At 46.8% G+C, this 26,609-nt stretch overlaps 1 protein-coding gene across 1 annotated transcript in view; it reads left to right on the plus strand.

Annotated features, from left to right (window-relative positions):
- LOC134911273 (uncharacterized) overlaps positions 1-25,216 on the plus strand; it is a 32,390-nt gene extending 7,174 nt beyond the window's left edge. Inside the window, exon 2 of the mRNA XM_063919568.1 lies at positions 24,735-25,216. The gene's annotated coding sequence lies outside the window, so the exon portion shown is untranslated. The remainder of the gene's footprint in view (positions 1-24,734) is intronic.
- The last annotated feature ends 1,393 nt before the right edge of the window (positions 25,217-26,609 follow it).

The raw sequence follows: 26,609 nt of genomic DNA on the forward strand, positions 1-26,609 counted from the left end.
TACCTGTGGTGCATTTCAGTTTTGCACAGTTTGCTGACCACCAGTATATAATATATAGCAGTACGGTACAGTAGGTCACTGCTCTACCTACCTCTGTGTCGTCAAATATACTATCCATCCATACCTGTGGTGCATTTAAGTTTTGCACAGTTTGCTGACCACCAGTATATAATATATAGCAGTACGGTACAGTTGGCCACTGCTCTACCTACCTCTGTGTCGTCAAGTATACTATCCATCCATACCTTTGGTTCATTTCAGTTTTGCACAGTTTGCTGACCACCAGTATATAATATATAGCAGTACGGTACAGTAGGCCACTGCTCTACCTACCTCTGTGTCGTCAAGTATACTATCCATCCATACCTGTGGTGCATTTCAGTTTTGCACAGTTTGTTGACCACCAGTATATAATATATAGCAGTACGGTACAGCAGGCCACTGCTCTACCTACCTCTGTGTCGTCAAGTATACTATCCCATCCATACCTGTGGTGCATTTCAGTTTTGCGCAGTATATATAGTAGTAGGCCATTGCTATTGATACTGGCATATAATTCCACACATTAAAAAATGGCGAACAAAAATGTGGAGGGTAAAATAGGGAAAGATCAAGATCCACTTCCACCTCGTGCTGAAGCCAGTGCCAGATTAAGGTCCACATGGGCCTGGAGCTGAATTTTATGAAGGGCCTATTGTGTGCCTCAGCAGGAGGTGTGACAAGCCCTGCAGTGCTGTGACTAGTGATGTGGGGGTGTGTCCAGTGTGGTGTGGGTGTAGTCTGAATAGTGGGTGTGGCTAACTTTATGGAGGTCATAGCTAGTGCCTACCATCAACTACTTAATAGTGGCGCTATAACAGGAAATGACCACCATACACACTGCCCAAAAAATATTCAAGTAAAAAATAAAAACATTTATGGAATACATAAAGATTCTAAAAATGTACAGACATTTATATACAAACTGTCTGTCTGGCTCTGCATAGCAATTATTTGTTTAAGAGTGATTATAAAAACTTAAAAATTTAATATAATTTAATATCACTTTAAAAATATCAGTGTTTAACAAAAGACATCAAAGGTATCATCAGGTGTGATACATTATCCCGGCATTCGGGATGACGGCGGTCACATGACCAACCCTGGCATCCCGAAATCAAGAATCCCGACAGTTTTGGGGGGTAAGTAAGCTATCCCCCCCCCCCCCCCCCCCCTACCCTAACCCTCCTTTGGTGGCAGCTAGTTCTAAATTGCAAGGGTTGGAGGCTACGGCTAACCGCCCCCCTAGTGTCTAACCCTAAACCCCTAATGCCTAACCACAAGCTTACACCCATGGGCCTTAACCCTAATACCCACCCAGATACTTACCTATGGGATCCCGGTGGTCAGTGTTTCGGCGGCGGTTTCGGGTCGCCTGACCGCTGGGATGCCAAACACATCCCGTATAATCTTGTTACTCAAAATCCACTGCATTGATACTAAATATCAGTAAAGTGACCAGTGCTAATGTGTCACTTCCTAGATACATTGTTTTGACATTGTACAGTACCGTGTTAAGCTCCGTGGAGCAAATTCGATAGGGTTTTTTGAGCTGTATAGGGGTTCTGCATAACGCTATTTCTGTGTCTTAAAGAAGAGGTTTGCAAACGCTGACCTCAAGGCACCCTAACAGTCCATGTTTTAAGTATATCCATGCTTGGCCACAGGCCACTTAATCAGTACAGTACCTCAGTCAACATGATTTAACCATTTGTGCTGAGTCATGGATATCTTTAAAACTTGGACAATTAGGGTGCCTTTAGGACCACATTTGGGAACCTCTGTCTTAAAGTCTCTATATGGGGTGCACCTTTACCTCCCTAATCATAGGTTCTGAATACAGTCTTTCTGCAGCATGTACTGTAGTGCAGATTTGTACTGCTTCATTTGCAAACCGTATGGTACCTTAGGATGTGATGCGCTGTTCCGCTTGTGGTTGAAGATCCCCCTCTGGGCAGCTGTAGCCTTTCTTCTTCAGCTCTGCGAGTCCCGTTGCTGTTCCTGGGTCTTTCTTCCTGGTATGACTATGGGAGCAGCTGTTAGGCTCAGTGGCTCTTTGCTGCTAACTTGCTGGTGGTGTGTCTGGACAGGGGGGAGGGGGAAGGGCGAGAGGGGGTGCAGGTAACTGGCCTACATGTTTCACCCAATACTGATCTTCCTCAGGGTCATGACTATGGGGTCGATCCTATTATCCGCGAAGGGTGTGTTTTAACACTGGCAACGGCACCCGATCTCGCAACCTTCATGAGATGACCTCAGGTTGAATTCGCCCCAAAATGCTCTGAGCTCTGTGGGGCAGTGAGCACTTTTGTGTGAGCTCCTAAAGTGCGGCTTCTGCCGCGATTATTCGCACCCACAAAATCATTGCGACTAATAGGATTGACCACAATGTATCTACAAAGTGAACCATATTAGCACTGGTCACATATTTTTTGTATTAATGCGGTGGATTTTGAGTATCAAGATAAGTCCTTTGATGTCTCTTGTTAAACAAAGTGATATTTTTAAAGGTGATATTAAACTATTATTTTTATAAGGTATATAATTTCTCTTTAATAGTTGCTTGCACAGCCAGTTTGTATGCAAACGTAAAGAGCAACGGAATTTGCTGCAATATATAAGAAACTGTTAATAAATAAATAAACGTCTGTTAATAAGAAGAATCTTTGTGCATTCAATGAATTTATTTATTTTTTTAAATAAATATTTTTGGGCAGTATGTATTCCATACAGAAAGTAATCTATTTGTCAGGGATGCGGTTATGTGACAGGCAGTCACAATACTGATGCTGGGATCCCGAACCCTGAATATACCGCCAGTCGGCATGCCGTCCAACAGGGACTATTCCCACTCATGGATGTCCATGACACCCATAGAGTGGGAATAGAACCTATGGCGAGCGTAGCAAGCCACCAAGCCCACAAGGGGCTTTGTTGCGCTCACCGCCCTCGCTGGCTAGCTATCTAACAGCAGGGATCCCAGCATTGATATTGTGACCGGTGGTCTCTGGACCGCTGGTCACACATACCCAACCCATATGATACTGTGCTTTAATGCACCAGGGACACAAAAACCTATATTATTTACTATGTATCAATACCCTCGGGAACACTTGACCAATTATCCCTAAAGACAGCTATATATGCACATATCACATATATCACCTACAGGAGAAGCACCAATATACATTTATACTTCATTTACCTTACTTTTACTTGTGCTGAATGTGACTGGAGGCAGCTGAGTTGCTCCAGGGCCGCAGGTTCCATCTTCATATGGCTTCTCTGAATGCTGCTGAGCTCTCTCTTCTTGCATGTTGAATGGGGGAAGGGGGGACGCAGGTCTATACTTTGTGCCTGGAGCAGCTTTGGGCCGGGCGCCTGCTGTAGGGCCTGCTGAGAATGGAAAGAGTGCCCTTCCGGCACAGAAGACTGAAGCCGGCTGCTTTTTTTTGACTGTGCTCCCTGGCTCCACCGCGGCGCCGCATAAGCAGAGACGTCATGACATGATGACGTCTCTCCACACGCAGGGCACAGAAAGGAAGAACTAGAAGGGAGATCCGGGGACAGCAGGGGTCGGGCGCCACTAGCGTATACACACTGCAGCTGGTACCCTGCGACTTGCCTTTAGCGGCGGCGGCGGCTAGCAGAGAGGGGTAAGCCGGGGCGCACTGCATACATGTATGTGATTTGTTGTGGCAGGCGCCTGGCACTTCAGACTGGCATGCAGGACTGTGGGCCTATTTTCAATGGGGGGCCTGGAGCTGCAGCTCCATCCGCCCCATTGTTAATCCGGCCATGGCTGAAGCTGCTGCCACTAGTCATGGCCGAGACGATGAAATGCCATCAACGTCGTCTGCCAAGGCCGATGCCCAATGTCATAGTAGAGAGCATGTAAAATCCCAAAAAATAAAGCTTAGTAAAATTACCCAAAAATCTTAATCAAAATCGTCTGAGGAGAAGCGTAAACTTGCCAATGTGCCATTTACGACACGGAGTGGCAAGGAACGGCTGAGGGCCGGGCCTATGTTCATGGCTAGTGGTTCAGATTCACATGAGGATGGAAGCACTCATCCTCCTGCTAGAAAACTTAAAAGAGTTAAGATGGCAATAGCACAGCAAAGAACTGTGCGTTCTTCTAAATCACAAATCCCCAAGGAAAGTCCAATTGTGTCGGTTGCGATGCCTGACCTTCCCAACACTGGACGGGAAGAAGTGGCGCCTTCCACCATTTGCACGCCCCCTGCAAGTGCTGGAAGGAGCACCCGCAGTACAGTTCCTGATAGTCAAATTGAAGATGTCACTGTTGAAGTACACCAGGATGAGGATATGGGTGTTGCTGGCGCTTGGGAGGAAATTGACATGGAGGATTCTGATGGTGAGGTGGTTTGTTTAAGTCAGGCACCCGGGGAGAAACCTGTTGTCCATGGGACGAATATGGCCATTGACATGCCTGGTCAAAATACAAAAAAAATCACCTCTTCGGTGTGGAATTATTTCAACAGAAATGCGGACAACAGGTGTCAAGCCATGTGTTGCCTTTGTCAAGCTGTAATAAGTAGGGGTAAGGACGTTAACCACCTAGGAACATCCTCCCTTATACGTCACCTGGAGCGCATTCATCAGAAGTCAGTGACCAGTTCAAAAACTTTGGGTGACAGCGGAAGCAGTCCACTGACCACTAAATCCCTTCCTCTTGTAACCAAGCTCCTGCAAACCACACCACCAACTCCCTCAGTGTCAATTTCCTTCTTAGACAGGAACGCCAATAGTCCTGCAGGCCATGTCACTGGCAAGTCTGACGATTCCTCTCCTAACTGGGATTCCACCGATGGATCCTTGAGTGTAACGCCTACTGCTGCTGGTGCTGCTGTTGTTGCTGCTGGGAGTCGATCATCATCCCAGAGGGGAAGTCGGAAGACCACTTGTACTACTTCCAGTAAGCAATTGACTGTCCAACAGTCCTTTGCGAGGAAGAGGAAATATCACAGCAGTCATCCTGCTGCAAAGCGGATAACTCAGGCCTTGGCAGCCTGGGTGGTGAGAGACGTGTTCCCGGTATCCACCGTTAATTCATTGGGAACTATAGAAAATTGATTGAGGTACTGTGTCCCCGGTACCAAATACCATTTAGGTTCCATTTCTCTAGGCAGGCGATACCGAAAATGTACACAGACGTCAGAAAAAGAGTCACCAGTGTCCTAAAAAATGCAGTTTTTCCCAATGTCCACTTAACCACGGACATGTGGACAAGTGGAGCAGGGCAGACTCAGGTCTATATGACTGTGACAGCCCGCTGGGTAGATGTATTGCCTCCCGCAGCAAGAATAGCAGCGATGGCACCAGTAGCAGTATCTCGCAAACGCCAACTCGTTCCTAGGCAGGCTACGCTTTGTATCACCGCTTTCCATAAGAGGCACACAGCTGACAACCTCTTACGGAAACTGAGGAAGATCATCGCAGAATGGCTTACCCCAATTGGACTCTCCTGGGGATTTGTGACATCGGACAATGCCACCAATATTGTGCGTGCATTACATGTGGGCAAATTCCAGCACGTCCCATGTTTTGCACATACATTGAATTTGGTGGTGCAGAATTATTTAAAAAACGACAGGGGCATGCAAGAGATGCTGTCGGTGGCCCGAAGAATTGCGGGCCACTTTCGGCATTCAGCTAACGCGTGCCGAAGACTGGAGCACCAGCAAACAGTCCTGAACCTGCCCTGCCATCATCTGAAGCAAGAGGTGGTAACGAGGTGGAATTCAACCCTCTATATGCTTCAGAGGATGGAGGAGCAGCAAAAGGCCATTCAAGTCTATACATCTGCCTACGATATAGGCAAAGGAGGGGGAATGCACCTGACTCAAGCGCAGTGGAGAATGATTTCAACGTTGTGCAAGGTTCTGCAACCCTTTGAACTTGCCACACGTGAAGTCAGTTCAGACACTGCCAGCCTGAGTCAGGTCATTCCCCTCATCAGGCTTTTGCAGAAGAAGCTGGAGACATTAAAGGAGGAGCCAAAACAGAGCGATTCCGCTTGGCATGTGGGACTTGTGGATGGAGCCCTTAATTCGCTTAACCAGGATTCACGGGTGGTCAATCTGTTGAAATCAGAGCACTACATTTTGGCCACCGTGCTCGATCCTAGATTTAAAACCTACGTTGTATCTCTCTTTCCGGCAGACACAAGTCTGCAGAGGTTCAAAGACCTGCTGGTGAGAAAATTGTCAAGTCAAGCGGAACGTGACCCGTCAACATCTCCTCCTTCACATTCTCCCGCAACTGGGGGTGCGAGGAAAAGGCTAAGAATTCCGAGCCCACCCGCTGGCGGAGATGCAGGGCAGTCTGGAGCGAGTGCTGACATCTGGTCCGGACTGAAGGACCTGCCAACGATTACTGACATGTCGTCTACTGTCACTGCATATGATTCTGTCACCATTGAAAGAATGGTGGAGGATTATATGAGTGACCGCATCCAAGTAGGCACGTCAGACAGTCCGTACGTATACTGGCAGGAAAAAGAGGCAATTTGGAGGCCCTTTCACAAACTGGCTTTATTTTATCTAAGTTGCACCCCCTCCAGTGTGTACTCCGAAAGAGTGTTTAGTGCAGCCGCTCATCTTGTCAGCAATCGGCGTACGAGGTTACTTCCAGAAAATGTGGAGAAGATGATGTTCATCAAAATTAATTATAATCAATTCCTCCGTGGAGACATTCACCAGCAATTGCCTCCTGAAAGTACACAGGGACCTGAGATGGTGGATTCCAGTGGGGACGAATTAATAATCTGTGAGGAGGGGGATGTACACAGTGAAAGGGGTGAGAAATCGGAGGAAGAGGAGGAGGTGGACATCTTGCCTCTGTAGAGCCAGTTTGTGCAAGGAGAGCTTGATTGCTTCTTTTTTGGTGGGGGCCCAAACAAACCAGTCATTTCAGTCACAGTCGTGTGGCAGACCCTGTCGCTGAAATTATGGGTTTGTTAAAGTGTGCATGTCCTGTTTATAGAACATAAGGGTGGGTGGGAGGGTTCAAGGACAATTCCATCTTGCACCTCTTTTTTCTTTAATTTTTCTTTGCATCATGTGCTGTTTGGGGACTATTTTTGGAAGTGCCATCCTGTCTGACACTGCAGTGCCACTCCTAGATGGGCCAGGTGTTTGTGTCGGCCACTTGTGTCGCTTAGCTTAGTCACACAGCTACCTCATTGCGCCTCTTTTTTTCTTTGTATCATGTGCTGTTTGGGGACTATTTTTTTGAAGTGCCATCCTGTCTGACACTGCAGTGACACTCATAGATGGGCCACGTGTTTGTGTCGGCCACTTGGGTCGCTTAGCTTAGTCACACAGCTACCTCATTGCGCCTGTTTGTTTCTTTGCATCATGTGCTGTTTGGGGACTATTTTTTTGAAGTGCCATCCTGTCTGACACTGCAATGCCACTCCTAGATGGGCCAGGTGTTTGTGTCGGCCACTTGTGTCGCTTAGCTTAGCCGTCCAGCGACCTTGGTGCGCCTCTTTTTTTCTTTGCATCATGTGCTGTTTGGGGACTATTTTTTAAATCTGCCATCTTGTCTGACACTGCAGTGCCACTCCTAGATGGCCTGGTGTTTGTGTTGGCCACTTGGGTCGCTTAGCTTAGTCATCCAGTGACCTCGGTGCAAATTTTAGGACTAAAAAAAATAATATTGTGAGGCGTTCAGAATAGACTAGAAATGAGTGGAAATTATGTTTATTGAGGTTAATAATACTATGGGATCAAAATGACCCCCAAATTATATGATTTAAGCTGTTTTTGAGAGTTTTTTGTAAAAAAAACACCCGAATCCAAAACACATCCGAATCCGACAAAAAATTTTCAGGGATGTTTTGCCAAAACGCGTCCGAATCCAAAACACGGCCGCGGAACTGAATCCAAAACCAAAACACAAAATCCGAAAAATTTCCGGTGCACATCACTAATATAGATAGAGATAGATATATATATATACTAGGTGCTTCATCGCGCCCTACGGGCGCTCTTCACACCGTCGAAAGGGGCTGCGACCCCTTAACTACTGCAAAGAGGTGCGGGGCAGCAGGGAGGGGACACAGAGAGGCGCGGGGCGGCAGGGAGGGGACACAGAGAGGCGCGGGGTGGCAGGGAGTGGACACAGAGAAGCGCTGGCTGCAGGGAGGGGACACAGAGGCGCGGAGCGGCGGGGGGGATACACAGAGGCGCGGGGTGGCGGTGGGGGGACACAGAGGCGCGGGGCGGCAGGGGGGGACACAGACGCACGGGGCGGCAGGGGGGACACAGACGCGCGGGGCGGCAGGGAGGGTACACAGACGCGCGGGACAGTGGTGGTGGATACAGAGACGCGGGTGGTAGGGAGGGGATAGAGCAGGGAGGGGACACAGAGACGCAGGGCGGGGACACAGGGCGGGGAAGCAGGGAGGGGACACAGAGGCGGGGCGGCAGGGAGGGGACACAGAGGCAGGGCGGCGGGGGGGATACAGAACGTGGGGCGGCAGGGGGGATACAGAGACATGGGGCGGTGGGAGGGGACACAGACGCAGGGAGGGGACACAGACGCAGGGAGGGGACACAGACGCAGGGTGGCAGGGAAGGGACAAAGACGCAGGGCGGTAGGGAGGGGATACAGAGACGCAGGGCGGTAGGGGGGATACAGAGACGCAGGGCGGTGGTGGGGAATACAGAGACGCGGGGCAGTGGTGGGGGATACAGAGATGCGGGGCAGTGGTGGGGGATACAGACGCAGGGCAGTAGGGAGGGTACACAAATGCAGGACGGTAGGGAGGGGATACAGAGACGCGGTGCGGTGGTGGGGGATACAGAGACGCGGTGCGGTAGGGAGGGGATACAGAGACGCGGGGCGGCAGGGAGGGGATACAGAGACGCGGGCCGGCAGGGAGGGGATACAGAGAAGCGGCGGAGTAGGGGGGGGGGATACAGAGACGCGGGGCGGTAGGGGGGGGATACAGAGACGCTGGGCGGTAGGGGGGGGATACAGAGACGTGGGGGGGCAGGGAGGGGATACACAGACGCAGGGCAGCAGGGAGGGGATACAGAGACGCAGGGCGGTGGGGGGGATACAGAGACGCAGGGCAGTGTTGGGGGATACAGAAACGCAGGGCAGTAGGAAGGGGATACAGACGCAGGGTGGTAGGGAGGGGACGCAGAGACGTGGGGCGGCAGGGAGGGGATGCAAAGAAGTGGGGCGGCAGGGAGGGGATGCAGAGACGCAGGGAGGGGATGCAGAGACGTGGGGAGGCAGGGAGGGGACGCAGAGACGCAGGGAGGGGACGCAGAGATGCGGGACGGCAGGGAGAGGACGCAGAGACACAGGGAGGGGACGCAGAGATGCGGGGGCGGCAGGGAGGGGACACAGAGACGCGGGGCGGCAGGGAGGGGACGCAGAGATGCGGGGCGGCAGGGAGGGGACGCAGAGACGCAGTGCTGCCTGTGCACTCTCTCTCACCTGTGAGGTTGGTGTAGCGGCCACAGTAGCAGACGCGCTGTCCCCCGTCTCTGGCCTGTGGAGCCGGCAGGCCAGTCCCTGGGTGTGCAGTCCGGGCCTCTGGGGATGGTGGGAGGCAGCTTTGTATTAGGTGTGCGGAGGAGGAGGAGGCGGGTCTGTGTACGCGGCACACGGAGGGCTATGAAGACTTCTCCTAGGCCAGCCGTCCCTGCTAATGTGTATGCTGGCGGCCGAAGTTACAGGCGCGGTTGAAGCTGCGGCGTCAGGGCACTGGCTTCGTCCGTTTTGTGGACGGCGTCAGGTGGGACAGTGTGTCCCAGGCGTGGCTGCAATGTGCTGGGGGTGTGCGGAGGGCGGGATCACGGTGGTGTGAGCTGCGGCGGTTTGGTCAGGCGTGGTGCAGATGCTGGGTCCCGTTCCAGTCTGTCACAGCCGCTGCTGCAATGCACGAGCTGGTGGCAGGGTTGTGCGGAGGGAGGGAGGGGTGGTGTGGGCTGCAGCTGTCTGGTCATCCGTGGTGCGGCTGGCGGGGTCCGGCCACCGTGTCCCTGCCACCGTGTCCCTGCAGATGGATGTGGGAGATGGTGCTGGGGGTGGGATCGGTGCTGTGGGGTTAGGGTGTGTGTGCTGGATCGTTATGCGGACGTCGGGTCTGGGGGTGGCTGGCCCGTCAGTGGCTGTATGTGGGAGCTGGTGCAGGGGTTTTGTGGAGGGGGGTTTGGGGGGGTGTGGTGCGGGTGGCATTGGGGTGTAGGTGGCTTTGTGTTTGTGGGGAAACCAAGGGAGGAGTGCATGCTTACCAGGCCCTGTGCCACGTCCGTCCACTGGTGGCTTCTGTGTGGGGATGGTGGGTGGTTTCTGTGGCTGCTGCTACGTTCTGTGCTGACACTGGGACAGGGCAGGAGCTGCTAACTCCGCCCAGCCCTGTGACTCCACCCAGCGTTAGAGGGTCAGGCACAGAGTCACAGGGCTAATATATAGGAGATATCGCTCTCTCTAGATAGATAGATAGATAGATAGAGTTGAGTCACATTATGACTACCTCCTACATGTGACGTCAGCAGTGCATAGCCCATGAAGTACGTCACGTATCTTGTGCTGACTTGGTGTGTATATAAGATGTGTGATAGGCCGTCTGCACACATATCACTCCTTGCTGTCATAAGTAAAGGGGGTGATTTATCCGAGTTGCAAAATGGGATGATTATCGGCTTTCGAGCCAAGAGTGGCTGTATTTCTGAAACAGCGCAGTTTGTGAACTGTTCATGTGCTGCTGTGGTGAAGGTGTATCATGACTGGACATGTCACCATTGCGAATAATCGACATGGAAACTGCAGAGCACCACAAGCCATTGATGTGAGAGGTGAACGTCGGCTACGAAGGTGCGTGAGGGTCGACCGACATGCTGCAATGGAGCAGCTCATTGTCAAAATGAACCAGGGGGCTACCAGATGTATGACTAAAATGACACTTCAGCCCGTCTAGCTGCTGTCCGTGCTACACACGGCGGTTACTCTGGCTATTAGCTGGTGGTCATAATAATATGATTGACCATGTATATTATATATATATATATATATATATATATATATATATATAACATTATTAGATAGGCACTCACTGTCAAAAAATGACATTTGAAAAATAGAGGCAAAAGTCTCTTTAATTACTTACAGACCATAAGAAAAAAGTGCATAAAGTGCATATTTGTCGACATCACGTTTCGGTCCACAAAGGACCATCATCAGGACTAGCAACAATGCATCCGATCACCAGAGCAGCAAAGAGCAGAATATGGGTGCGGATATCTTTGAATTTTATATATATATATCTATATATCTATCTATATATATATATCTATATATATATAAAATATATTGTATATTAATTGCATGCTGTATTTTGATACAAGGGACATACAGGGAAAGGGCCATGGTGGTCATTCCGAGTTGTTCGCTCGGTAATTTTCTTCGCATCGCAGCGATTTTCCACTAACTGCGCATGCGCAATGTTCGCACTGCGACTGCGCCAAGTAAATTTGCTATGCAGTTAGGTATTTTACTCACGGCATTACAAGGTTTTTTCTTAGTTCTGGTGATCGTAATGTGATTGACAGGAAGTGGGTGTTTCTGGGCGGAAACAGGCTGTTTTATGGGAGTGTTTGAAAAAACGCTACCGTTTCTGGGAAAAACGCGGGAGTGGCTGGAGAAACGGAGGAGTGTCTGGGCGAACGCTGGGTGTGTTTGTGACGTCAAACCAGGAACGAAACTGACTGAACTGATCGCACTGGAAGAGTAAGTCTCGAGCTACTCAGAAACTGCACAGAGAAGTCTTTTCGCAATATTGCGAATCTTTCGTTCGCAATTTTGCTAAGCTAAGATTCACTCCCAGTAGGCGGCGGCTTAGCGTGTGCAAAGCTGCTAAAAGCAGCTTGCGAGCGAACAACTCGAAATGAGGGCCCATATGTTGGCATGAAAAGTTGCACTGAATGAAATAGTACATGCCAAAAGCGCACATTTTATTACTAACATAGTTTAATTTTTTTTTTCTCTACTTATGTAACAGATTCATTTCTGGTTCATAGGTACCATAATTACATGACAAATAAATAAATAGGTAGATGGTCTATAGAGACATTTAAATATTCCAGTTTCACAAAAGCCTCTCACATGCTCTTTGAACACCAGAGAGTGTTGAAATTGGGCAATGCAATGGGGCCAATTAGAGAGCTTTGCCTGCGGGGCAGTGGTTACACAGGCCTCTTCCAAATCTCTGGCAACGATCCCCCTAGTTGAACCCAATAATTTCTGAAGACCTACTTGATGCAGAAACAGCCATATGTTTAGCAGGGATCCCTTTTAATAATATTTTAATCTTTCTCATGTGCAGAGGTGACTCAGGGGGTGCCTCTTAAGATGTTAAATTAACGTTTTTAACACATTATGACCTATGACATTTTCTGGGAGGTTTTCATATCTATAACTTCAAGTGAAGTTGATGTGTGTGCATATATGTGTGTGTGTATATACACTGCTCAAAAAAATAAAGGGAACACTTAAACAACACAATGTAACTCCAAGTCAATCACACTTCTGTGAAATCAAACTGTCCACTTAGGAAGCAACACTGATTGGCAATCAATTTCACATGCTGTTGTGCAAATGGAATAGACAACAGGTGGGAATTATAGGCAATTAGCAAGACACCCCCAATAAAGGAGTTGTTCTGCAGGTCGTGACCACAGACCACTTCTCAGCTCCTATGCTTTCTGGCTGATGTTTTGGTCACTTTTGAAAGCTGGCAGTGCTTTCACTCTAGTGGTAGCATGAGACGGAGTCTACAACCCACACAAGTGGCTCAGGTAGTGCAGCTCATCCAGGATGGCACATCAATGCGAGCTGTGGCAAGAAGGTTTGCTGTGTCTGTCAGCGTAGTGTCCAGAGCATGGAGGCGCTACCAGGAGACAGGCCAGTACATCAGGAGATGTGGATGAGGCTGTAGGAGGGCAACAACCCAGCAGCAGGACCGCTACCTCCGCCTTTGTGCAAGGACGAACAGGAGGAGAACTGCCAGAGCCCTTCAAAATGACCTCCAGCAAGCCACAAATGTGCATGTGTCTACTCAAACGATCAGAAACAGACTCCATGAGGGTGGTATGAGGGCCCGACGTCCACAGGTGGGGGCTGTGCTTACAGCCCAACACCGTGCAGGACGTTTGGCATTTGCCAGAGAACACCGAGATTGGCAAATTCACCACTGGCACCCTGTGCTCTTCACAGATGAAAGCAGGTTCTCACTGAGCACATGTGACAGACGTGACAGAGTTTGGAGACGCCAAGGAGAACGTTCTGCTGCCTGCAACATCCTCCAGCATGACCGGTTTGGTAGTGGGTCAGTAATGGTGTGGGGTGGCATTTCTTTGGGTGGCCGCACAGCCCTCCATGTGCTCATCAGAGGTAGCCTGACTGCCATTAGGTACCGAGATGAGATCCTCAGACCCCTTGTGAGACCGTATGCTGGTGCGGTTGGCCCTGGGTTCCTCCTAATGCAAGAAAATTCTAGACCTCATGTGGCTGGAGTGTGTCAGCAGTTCCTGCAAGACGAAGGCATTGATGCTATGGACTGGCCCACCCGTTCCCCAGACCTGAATCCAATTGAGCACAACTGGGACATTTATTTATTTATTTATTTATTTATTAACAGTTTCTTATATAGCACAGCAAATTCCGTTGCGCTTTACAATTTGAAATAACAATAACAAACTGGGTGATAACAGTCATAGAGGTAGGAAGGCCCTGTTCGCAAGCTTACAATCTATAGGGAAATAGCACCTTTCCTTGTGCATAGAATGAGAAGACATGTGAGGATATGTGTGGACTGTACAGAGTGGATGCAATTTGATAGGAAGGTTTATGAAAGTTATGTGGGCAGTTCTGGAATTTGATACGCTTGCCTAAAGAGGTGAGTTTTCATGGAACGCTTGAAGTTCTGGAGACTAGAGGAGAGTCTTATTGTGCGTGGTAGGGCATTCCACAAAGTGGGTGCAGCCCGATGAAAGTCCTGCAGTCGTGAGTGGGAGCGAGTAATTAGTGTGGATGAGAGATGCAGGTCTCGTGAAGAGCGAAGAGGTAGGGTTGGGAGATATTTTGTGATAAGCGAAGTGATGTACGTTGGTGTAGTTTGGTTAATGGCCTTGTGTGTGAGTTAAAGTATTTTATATTGAATGCGGTAGAGTACAGGTAACCAATGGAGGGACTGACAAAGTGGATCTGCAGACGATGAACGTCTAGCAAGGAAGATAAGCCTCTCTGCTGCATTCAGAATGGATTGTAGTGGTGACAGTCTCGTTTTGGGATGACCAGTTAGGAGACTATAGCAATAATCAATGCGGGAGATAATGAGAGCGTGGATTAGAGTTTTTGCAGTGTCTTGTGTAAGGTATGGTCGTATTTTGGATGTTTTTTAGATGCATGTAACATGATCTTGAGACAGATTGAATGTGGGGAACAAAGGACATATCAGAGTCAAGGATGACACCTAGGCAGCGAGCTTGTGGGGTAGGGTAGATAGTCGAGTTTTCAACAGTGATAGAGATATGAGGTTGGTACCTACTATTGGCCGGTGGAAATATAATTAACTCTGTCTTTGAAATATTCAGTTTGAGGTGGCGAGATGTCATCCAGGATGAAATGGCAGAAAGGCATTCAGTCTCACTCCATCCACCAACGCCACGTTGCACCACAGACTGTCCAGGAGTTGGCGGATGCTTTAGTCCAGGTCTGGGAGGAGATCCCTCAGGACACCATCCGCCACCTCATCAGGAGCATACCCAGGCGTTGTAGGGAAGTCATACAGGCACGTGGAGGCCACACACACTACTGAGCCTCATTTTGACTTGTTTTAAGGACATTACATCAAAGTTGGATCAGCCTGTAGTGTGTTTTTCCACTTTAATTTTGAGTGTGACTCCAAATCCAGACCTCCATGGGTTAATACATTTGATTTCCATTGATCATTTTTGTGTGATTTTGAACAAAGTATTTAATAAGAATATTTCATTCATTCAGATCTAGGATGTGTTATTTTAGTGTTCCCTTTATTTTTTTAAGCAGTGTATCTCTGAATATATGAATGAATGCAGGCCCGGCGTTACCCGCTCAGCGAAGGGATGCAGTGCAGGGAGGCGCTGGGACGGATAGGCGCCTTCACTGCTCTGCATCCCTTCCCTGCTACGCCGTCCTGTCCCCCCTGCTGCTGCTGCCAGTGCTGTGTCTGTCACTGTATGACAGGCACTGGCAGCGGGCACCTGCAGCATGAAACGCCTCCTCCCTCCCCTCACCTCATCTCATCTGTGTGAGAGCGCCGAGTACGGGACAGAAGGGGGCGGAGCTACACGGGACGGTAGGGGGCGTGGTTAAACGGCCCATAAGGGGGCGGAGCTACACGGACCTGGCTGCTGTACAGAGAGAGACTGGATTAGGTAAGTGGAGGGTGAGAGAGAAGTGTGTATGTGTGTATGGTGGGTGTGTGTGGTGGGTGTGTATGTGTGTGTATATATGTGTGAATTGTGTGTCTGTGTGGTATGTCTGTGCGCGCGCTCTATGGACGCCACTACTGGGGGGCATTACGTATAAGGACGCTATTACTACATGGGGGCATTACGTGTAACAACGCTACTACTGGGGGGGCCATTACGTGTAAGGACGCTACTACTACTGGGGCTGGGGGCATTACGTATAAGGACGATACTACTACTGGGGTGCACTACGTATAAGAACGCTACTACTACTGGGGGGGCATTACGTATAAGGACGATACTACTACTGGGGGCGCATTACGTATAAGAACGCTACTACTACTGGGATGGCATTACGTATAAGGACGCTAATACTACTGGGGGTGCACTACGTATAAGGACGCTAATATTACTGGGGGTGCACTACGTATAAGGACGCTACTACTACTGGGGGGTATTACGTATAAGGACGCGTCTACTACTGGGGGTGCACTACGTATAAGGACGCTACTACTACTGGGGTTGCATTATGTATAAGGATGCTACTACTACTGGGGGGCATTATGTATAAGGACACTACTACTACGGGGGTGCATTATGTATAAGGACACTACTACTACAGGGGGACATTATGTATAAGGATGCTACTACTACTGGGGGGGCATTATGTATAAGGATGCTACTACTACTGGGGTGCATTACATATAAGGACGCTACTACTACGGGTGGGGCATTACGTATAAGGACGCTACTACTACGGGTGGGGCATTACGTATAAGATCAATAAGATTGTGCTACATTGTGGCGTAATTTTAAATGGGGGTACTACTCTGTGGCCATGCCCCTTACTTGTGAGACCACACCCCTTTTCCCGTCGCGCGCCAAAGGAATATGGGAGGGCGCAAATTTATAGTTTGCAGGGGGGCGCCGAACACCCTAGCACCGGCCCTGAATGAATGAACGAATGAATGAATGTGTGTTTATGTACGTATTTACTGTATCTATATGTGTGTGTATATATATATATATGTGTGTGTGTGTGTGTGTGTGTGTGTGTGTATGCATGTGTGTATCTGTGAGTATCTGTATACTGTATGTGTCTGTCATGCATGCCAAATCTAAATGAGGGGGGTTCACATGGACAGATCCATTCTTAAAATCAAAGCAATCTGACTAGATTGCTTGGATTTTAAGCATGGATCTCTCGTGTGTATACCCCCCAGCGATAGCGATGTGTGGCCCCGTGAGTCACTATCGCCGGTGTTAGATTGGCCTGCATGCAGGCACAATCTAGCACATCGCTCATTTCACCTGCTGGCCAACCTTTAGACATAGCGTGCAGACTACATGGCTGCTTCGGTTCATGGTATGGGCTCCTTTATAAATATGTATAGTAACTACTGATAGTTCATGCAGTATGATTTACCAGATTATGCTCTGTCTGTGACATGTCCTGTCTCCCAACTTTAGAAAGTTGGGAGGTATGGCCTATGCAGTCTTTAATGTTGTTTCCATGGTGTCCTCAAACCTTTTCTTGGACTACTGTAGTTGCTTTAAGCACTCTAACTATATGCATATTGTGACAAGATCACTGGAATAGTGGTGGAAGGCAACTATATTTGCAGCAATTTTCGTACTTAAATCCCAGGAATATTGTGTTGGTTCTGATGAGAGCTTTTGGCTTTTACTAAAAGAAGAGAGGATGGATGGGTACTCCATCCATTTAGTGCCAGTTTGGGTTTTTGAGATTTTAGCCTCACAGAAAGGCTAATTAGTATTTACTGAGAGTGTTATAAGGTTGTCAGCATGATCACTAACTCACACTGACTGGGGAAAAGGAGACTGCAGAGTCTCTGTGAGAGGAGACAAGTGAGTTATGCCTGGTGATACTGCTTATGTTTTTGAAGTGAGTTAGGAATAACTTGTGTTTAGTTAGCGCCAGGCAGCGAGGTGTTTTATTTTTAGGTTTTATTTTGTTTTGCTGCTTTACCACTTAACTGGCATGGTCAGATCACATGTGACCGTGCCGCCCCACTGTGTGCCCCATTACTTGACAAGGAGATCCATTCTGCAGATGTGCATAATATAATATTTAAATATTTTAAATAATACTTTTTAAACTATATAAAATAAAAACGAAAAAACAAACAAACAATGTTATGAGTGGTTTTGAAGGGAAAATTATCAATTAAGTGATTAATAAAACTAAAGATAAAACGAGTTTTGGAAAGTACACCAAATGGCGTAAAGCAGCTCGGGGGTTTGTGGCTCCAAAATAATTGTCACCACATTTACGATTACGCCCTCTGACACTACTTCTCCTGCTGCTCTCTCTGCTGGGGGCCTCATATTCTCACACACACCCCGACCTGGGGGTCGCCATGGGGGTGGTGTTGGGGTCCTTTTACCTTCTAGTTACTCCTACCAACTCATACCACCAGAACCATCCCTTACATTCTCAACATTTGAGGTCCATGCCATACGCCTCTTCCAACCAGTCCATCTTAGAGTAGCTGTCATTTACCGCCCCCCTGGCACTGCTTCCAAATTCATCGACAACTTTGCTTCCTAGCTTCCTCACTTCCTCTCTTCTGACATTCCCTCCATTATCCTAGGTGATTTCAACATCCCTATTGACATCCCCACACAATCCCCTGCCTCTAAACTCCTTAACCTCACCTCTTCACTTGGTCTCTCCCAGTGGACCTCCTCACCCTCCCATGTGAATGGGAGCTCACTGGATCTGGTCTTCACTCACCGCTGTGATATTTCTGATTTTTCAAACTCCCCATTTCCCCTCTCTGATCACCACCTGCTCTCCTTTAACCTATCTCTCTCGACTTCCCCATCTCTACCTCCTAAGGCTACCATCACTAAGCGTAACATTGAAGCTATTGACACCACATTCCTTTCCTCCCTGTTTGACTCACTTCTCTCTCCTATTCTCTCTCTCTCATGCCCTGAACAAGCCACTTCCACATACAATGCATCCCTTACTTCTGCTCTTGACTCTGTTGCTCCACCAACCACTATTCACCCTCGCAAATTAACACCTCAACCCTGGCACACCAAATGCACCAGATATCTGCAAAAATGCTCACGTACTGCTGAGCGACACTGGAGGAAATCACGCTCTAAGGCAGACTTCCTCTATTTCAAACTTATGCTCTCATCCTTCAGTGCTGCCCTTTCTCTTGCTAAACAGTCATACTTCAAGAACCTCATCTCCTCCCAGTCTTCCAACCCCCGGCGCCTCTTTGCCACTCTCAACTCACTCCTCTGCCCACCTCCACCTCGTCTCCCTTCCTCACTCTCTGCTCTTGACTTTGCCAATTACTTCACATCCAAAATTGACTCCATACGTCAGGACATCACATCACACCAGTCCATCAGTAACCAGCTTTCTCCTAACCCTTACCAACCCTCCCCATCCCTCGCACCTACTCTGACATCTTTCTCCCATGCATCTGGAGAGGAAGTCATGGCCCTCATTCGTTCCTGTCCCCTCACCACCTCCCCACTTGATCCTATCCCCTCCCGCCTCCTCCGCTACCTCTCTCCTTCTGCTTGTTCCCATCTTTCCCACCTTCTCAATCTATCCCTCTCATCAGGCACTGTCCCCTCTGCCTTCAAGCATGCACTCATCTCTCCTATTCTTAAAAAACCTACACTTGATCCAAACACTCTCTCCAACTACCGACCCATCTCTCTCCTCCCTTTTGCCTCAAAACTCCTTGAGCGTATTGTCTACAACCGTCTTACTTCCTTTCTTTCCTCACACTCACTGCTTGACCCATTCCAGTCTGGCTTCCGTCCTCTCCACTCCACTGAAACTGCCCTTACAAAAGTATGCAATGACCTCCATGCTGCTATATCTAAGGGACACTACTCTATACTTATTCTACTTGATCTCTCTGCTGCTTTTGACACTGTGGACCATCCTCTCCTACTGCAAATTGTTCACTCCATTGGTCTACGTGACACTGCCCTCTCTTGGCTGTCCTCCTACCTTTCTGACCATTCTTTCTCTGTCTCCTCTCATGACTCCACCTCCCCCTCACTTCCACTAACTGTAGGGGTACCCCAAGGTTCTGTCCTTGGTCCTCTTCTCTTCTCTCTCTATACATCCTCACTAGGTAAGCTCATTAGTACTTTTGGTTTCCAATATCACCTCTACGCTGATGACACCCAAATCTATCTTTCCTCTCCAGACCTCTCCCCTGCTCTCCTCACTCGTATCTCCAACTGTCTCTCTGCTACCTCTTCCTGGATGTCCCAGCGCTTTCTTAAACTTAACATGTCTAAGACCAAGCTGATCATCTTCCCTCCCTCCCGCATAACCTCACCTCCTACAATCTCATTATCTATTGATGGCACTACTATCTCCTCTAGCCACCAAGTGCGCTGTCTTGGAGTAATCCTTGACTCCTCCCTCTCCTTCAAACCACACATTCAGCACCTCTCACAAACCTGCCATTTTCATCTAAAAAATATTTCCAGGATCAGACCCTTTCTGACCCAGGATGCTACTAAGACTCTTATCCACTCACTGGTCATCTCCAGACTGGACTACTGTAATCTGCTCCTGACTGGCATTCCTGACAAATACCTCTCTCCACTCCAATCTATCCTCAATGCTGCTGCCCGGCTCATCTTCCTCACCAAACGCACTACGTCCACCTCTCCTCTCTTACTAGACCTTCACTGGCTCCCCTTCCCTTTCAGAATCCATTTCAAGCTTCTCACACTCGCTTACAAAGCCCTCACCCACTCCTCTCCCATCTACATCTCTGACCTTATCTCCCTTTACACTCCCACCCGTCCTCTTCGCTCTGCTAATGCATGCCGACTCTCCTGCCTACGGATTACTTCCTCCCACTCCTACCTCCAAGATTTCTCACGTGCTGCACCACTTCTTTGGAATTCCCTACCTCTCCCCCTCAGACTCTCCACCTCTCTACAAAACTTCAAACGGGCTCTCAAGACCCACTTCTTCACCGAACCCAGCCAAATCTCATCCTAACCCTCTGTACTACGCTCTCTATGTACCCCAACTGTGTCACCCCTGTCTGTCTACCCCTCCCCTTTAGAATGTAAGCTCTCACGAGCAGGGCCCTCTTCCCTCATGTGCTTATCCTTTCTTACTTTAATAATCTTCAACTGCACCAATTCCATCAGTATTCTGCCACCTGATATTTATTCCAATGTCATCTGCTGATGTTACTATGTTTATTTACCCTGTACTTGTCCTATACTGTCATCAACTGTAAGTTGCTGTTTTCCTGTTTGATTATTTGTTTATGTACTCTGTAATTGGGCACTGCGGAACCCTTGTGGCGCCATATAAATAAAGGATAATAATAATAATAATAATACAGAAAGAATACAAATCAAAAATAGCAGCCACTATAACACACTGAGCGCTAATGAAAAATGCATTCCTTGTTACTTAGGAGAGCGATGTTCTTTGTTGTAGGTTCTCCTATCTTGAACAATATTCAGAGGAAGGGCTCCAATCATGTAAAAGAATAAACATAAATAACAATCCAATGTGTAGTATATCCAGAGATTTTTAGAGTTATCACAGAGGAGACTTGAGGCGTACCCCACTCACACAGATAAAGAATGATTGTAGGCACATAAAGGTATCTTTCACCGAAGGCTTCTCAAACTCTCAAGGCCAGATGAAGTCACAGATAGCCCCGTGGTACACAAAGAGCATGGATGGTGTGAATATAGGCAGAAGATGCTTACTTTATATAGAGCGTACCCAAACTCACAAGATAGTGGTATGCAGTAAACACATCAAGGTATCTTTTTTAGGGTGTAGTATAGAATACCCAATCTCACAGTTATAAATGCAGAGATGTTCTCATAAAGGTATCTTTATATGGAAATCTTCCCCATAAGCCCCTTTTCAAGGAGGCCAGTCAGACTCAATTCCATGATTTTTCCAAAAATAACAACATTTACTGGATTACACATCAATCCATAAAGGATAAATAAATGCACATAAAACAAATACAAAAATTGACTAAAAAAAGTCGAAGTACAAAAAGCAGCTGCAAAAGGTAAAATTAGTATAAAAACAGTATTGGAATTACTCACACTCCTCAAATCATTACATCAAAAACAACAGACTATCTCTGTATCCCCGCTGACCGGAAGTTCCGGCGACCGGGAATTATGGGAAATGTAGTTCCCCCTTGCTGTATTACAATTCACAATACAACATCAACTCTACATTATAAACTACTGCTAACCGGAAGTTTCGGTAAATGTGGTTTATGCGAGATGTAGTCCATTCCTGTATAACTGTAAAAGTTAACAATATTTAAAACCCAGTGCAATCATTAATGTAACCGGACGCAACTCTGCGTCAATTAGCGTACGGCACCTCCGGTGCTATGAATACGCAAACTCAAACCTGTGAGCGTATGGATGCAACTCTGATGAGGAGAAGTGCGGCACCTTACCTTAAATGAACACATTACAAGTGTACTGCGCTCCAACCCGCAAACATTTAATAAAGAGAGAAGGGGAAAACAGATACAGAATGCAGTAACAATTGATCAAACAATAAACACAAATATACAGAGAAATGCAAGTACAGTATAATACACCAATAAGGATTTACAGGTAACAGACTAAATACATACGCAGGCACCTCTGATCCAGGCCACAGTCACCAGCAGATAACCACGATGATTTGAGATAGGAGATCTAATGCTTACTGTGGCTTGTCCTATATTTATACAGTACTTCCAACCCCCACCATGCAGTGGGGGATGCACTGCTACAATTGGTCAGTAAAGTACACAGTTTCAAATCTTGATAGTCCATTGGTCCCCTTCAAAGGTATTGTCTTCAGGAATGCGACTGTTACTGTCCTCAGGGTCTCACCAGACAACTAGTTTCTGTGTACCTAATTACTTATTCATATTATGTTCACATATCTGATACTTGCTAATATCTTGCGAATGCCACATGCAATGGTCTTTTTACTACAACCGGATATTAGCTTATGAACTGATGATCAAAAATGGTGTGTTGGGTAGATGGTGCCTATGTGTATATTATCTGTAAGTAAGAAATATTTGCTATGTGTTACAGTATGATATTTATTAACAAATGCGTCTTCTACCGTAATATGCACAGTAACTCGCCGTTATGGTCATTCGCGCCCTACCGTATTACCTATAGCATGCATATTTGCCGCATGCGTTGTAAACTCGTTCATTAGTAAATGCCATAGTGTACTCTAAATATCGAAATATGCAATTTGACTTTGACATACAATTAATGAAACTACCGCTGACCGGAAGTTCCGGTGACCAGAGCTTTGAGGGAAATGCAGTCCATTCCTGTTTTTGATGTAATGATTGTTTATATATGGAGTAATTTCTTCATTTAAGTTAAGCTTTCACTAAGTGCCAGTGGATATTGAGCTGGGAATAAATAAATAGTTTTGGGATCTGAATTAGACCAGCCTCCAGCAATTACATGAGGTCAGTTCCTGCTTCATCTCCATTGGCAGTTGGCCCTATAAATATCTAGCCTCAGACAAAAGGTCACCTGACTGAAACACATTGATTATTTGAGGAGTGTGAGTAATTCCAATACTGTTTTTATACTGATTTTACCTTTTGCAGCTGCTTTTTGTAATTGCCCTTTTTTTAGTCAATTTTTGTATTTGTTTTATGTGGATTTATTTATCCTTTATGGATTGATGTGTAATCCAATGAATTTTGTTATTTGTGGAAAAATCATGGAATTGAGTCTGACTGGCCTCCCTGAAAAGGGGCTTATGGGGAAGATTTGCATATAAAGATACATTTATGAGAACATCTCTGCATTTATAACTGTGAGTTGGGGTACGCTATACCACACCCTAAAAAAGATACCTTGATGTGTTTACTGCATACAACTATCTTGTGAGATTGGGTACGCTCTATATAGAGTAAGCATCTTCTGCCTTAGGGGGTCATTCAGAGTTGATTGCTAGCTGCCGTTGTTCGCTGCGTAACGATCAGAGAAAAAAACGGCTAATCTGCGCATGCATATGCACCGCAATGCGCATGCACGTCATACGGGTACAAAGTCCTTTGTGGTTTTGCACTGGTTCTAGAGACGATTCTAAACGCACAGCCGATCGCAAGGAGATTGACAAGAAGAGGGCATTTCTAGGTGTCAACTGACCGTTTTCTGGGAGTGTTTGGAAAAAAGCAGGCGTGGCCGGGCGTTTGTTGGGCGGGTATCTGACGTCATTACCATGTCACTCATCGCAGCAATCACACAGGATAAGTAACTACAGGGCTGGTCTTGTTTTGCACAAAATGTGTTTGCAGGCGACCTGCTGCAGAGGCGTTCGCACTCCTGCAAAGCAAAAATACACTCCCCCATGGGCGGCGACTATGCGTTTGCACGGCTCCTAAAAACTGCTAGCGAGCGATCAACTCGGAATGACCCCCTATATTCACACCATCCATGCTTTTGTGTACCACGGGGCTATCTGTGACTATATCTGAGAGTTTGAGAAGCCTTCGGTGAAAGATACCTTTATGTGCCTACAATCATTCTTTATCTGTGTGAGTGGGGTACGCCTCAAGTCTCCTCTAGTGATAACTCTCCTGCCTCTAAAAATCTCTGGATTTGGATTGTTATTTGTGTTTATTCTTTTACATGATTGGAGCCTTTCCTCTGAATATTGTTCAAGATAGGAGAACCTACAGTACAACAAAGAATATCACTCTCCTAAGTAACAAGGAATGTATTTTTCAATAGCGCTCAGTGTGTTATAGTGGCTACTATTTTTTATTTGATTAATAAAACTGTCCGAGGCCAGTTGTACCAGAAACCTTGTAATTGTTTCAGCTGCTGTGCTCTGCCATCTACCCCAGGAGATGGTACCTGTTCCCCTAACCCTGTTACAATATTTTGACATTTATAATTTACCAGCCCATCATTTTTTCATGTGATGTACTTTTAATTGTACTATTTTTCTTTTAATTGTTATTTTTTTTCTTTCGCTATTCAGTAAGCTGCTTGTTAATCTTTTTTCTTTTTCTCATTTCTTTTTCTTTTTTTTTTCTTCTTTTTTTATTTACTTTATTTGTGGATAGTGGTCCTTTTTTTACAGTTTATGTGTTACAGTCTTTTGTTCTGCTGCATGTTCTTTTAGTTCTTTTACCATTGCAGCGGTGGCGTCCACACAGCCAGGGGTGTGTCCGGTTCCTGTGGTAACAAGGAGGTGCTGGGCCAATGACATCACCAGAGGGGTATGCTGGCATTCATTCCACACATGGAGGCGCCCCAGCTGCACCTGTTCGCAGAGGGCTAATTGTTCTGCTTATTCACTTGGATAAAGGGGAATGTGTTTCCCAAAATGTCTTTATGCTTTTTGTGAATATAATTTGTTAATCTTTTTTACGTCTCTGAGTGCCGCTGTTTTTTTCTATTATACAGTACATACATATAAACAATGTCCTGAAGACAGTGTCATTAAAACACTGAAATGTTAATCGTTTATACCGCTGCAGCAGTGTGATTATTTTCCAGACCTGAATATATAACATGTGCCAACTTATGTAACTGCTCTAAGTCTCATCTTCAATTGTAAGTAAGTTCATATTATTAAACATCTCTCAGTCAGTGCAGTACTCTCCCTCTTCTGCTCCATGTGTGTGTGATGTGCGGCTATTAAATAACGAGACTGAAGCTATCATTTCTGTTTAATTATATTGAGAAGTCACAGGATGCTAGGTCTGGCAATTATGGAGGGTGTTCTAGCACTGCAATCTGTTTCATGGTCAAAAACTGCTTGATAGAAAGAGCTGTGTGGGCTGGAGCATTGTCCTGACGGAGGATGAAACCCTTTCCCCACGACTCTGGCCTCTTTCTTCAGATATTTTCCGCAAAGTTTCTAGAACATTATTGTAGTAATGTTGAAAATAACACCCTTGATATCAAAGACAACAATTAACATGGCTTTGAATTTGGATTTTCTATGATGTGCTTTCTTCATTGTTTGAGACTAGTATAGAGCTGTAAAATTTGGGTCTACTACGATAGACCGCCGCTCGGGATCCTGGCGCCCAGCATACCGGCTCCAGGATCCCGACCACCGGAAAGCTGGTAGCGGGGTAAGCGCAAAAGAGCACCTTGCAGGCTCGCTGCGCTGCGGGCACAGTGGGCTATTTATTCTCCCTCCAGGGGTGTCGTGGACACCCTATGAGGGAAAATAGTTGTCGGTATCCCGGCGCTCGGGAGTCCAGCGCCGGTATGCAGAGCGCCGGGATCCCGACAGCTGGGATATCGAGTGCCTCTCGTAAAATTCCATATGTTGCTGGTGTCAATCATACAGTCTGTGATTAGATTATGTCCCACTCAATGGATGCATCATATTGTGAGCTGCACCAACATAAAGTACTGGGCTAGATGCACATCGCTTGGAGAGTGATAAAATTGAGAAAGAAAAAGTGCCAGCCAATCAGGTCCCAACTGTCATGTCCCAGGCTGTTTAAAAGATTTTTGATTGGCTGGCACTTTTTCTTTCTCCATTTTATCACTCTCCAAGCGATGATGCATCTGGCCCTGAGTGTTTTAAATCAGTAGAAACTAAGAACGTCACTGAGGCACTAGGAACTACTAACCTTATTGTATGCCTCATGCCTCACTGATGTGACTATTTCCTAGTAAATGCATAGTCTCAAATATGATTTCAGCCCATGGTGTTTGTCTCCACCGGGCAGCTAGAAGGTGCCCTAGAAGCTTACAGATTTGTACCTCTTCTATTAGATAGAAGTTTGAATATGAAATGCAGGGACTGTTATGTATTTTACATTCACAAGATGTGCCCCCCCTCCCCCCTCCCCCCCGTGACTAGAATTATATTATATATGCCTGTAAATGGGGAATACAAGATACTTTAACATAATGGACTAATCAGCATAATTCATGTACCGAGCTCTCAGATATTAATCACAGCAGCAGGAGTATGGAAATCCTAATAATTTCTTTAGCTAGTGAATTAAAATTAAAAAAAAAAACAAAATTCCAGAAGATGATGACAAA

This window comes from Pseudophryne corroboree, chromosome 4 (assembly GCF_028390025.1).
Source record: "Pseudophryne corroboree isolate aPseCor3 chromosome 4, aPseCor3.hap2, whole genome shotgun sequence".
In the NCBI taxonomy this organism is placed as follows: Eukaryota; Metazoa; Chordata; class Amphibia; order Anura; family Myobatrachidae; genus Pseudophryne; species Pseudophryne corroboree.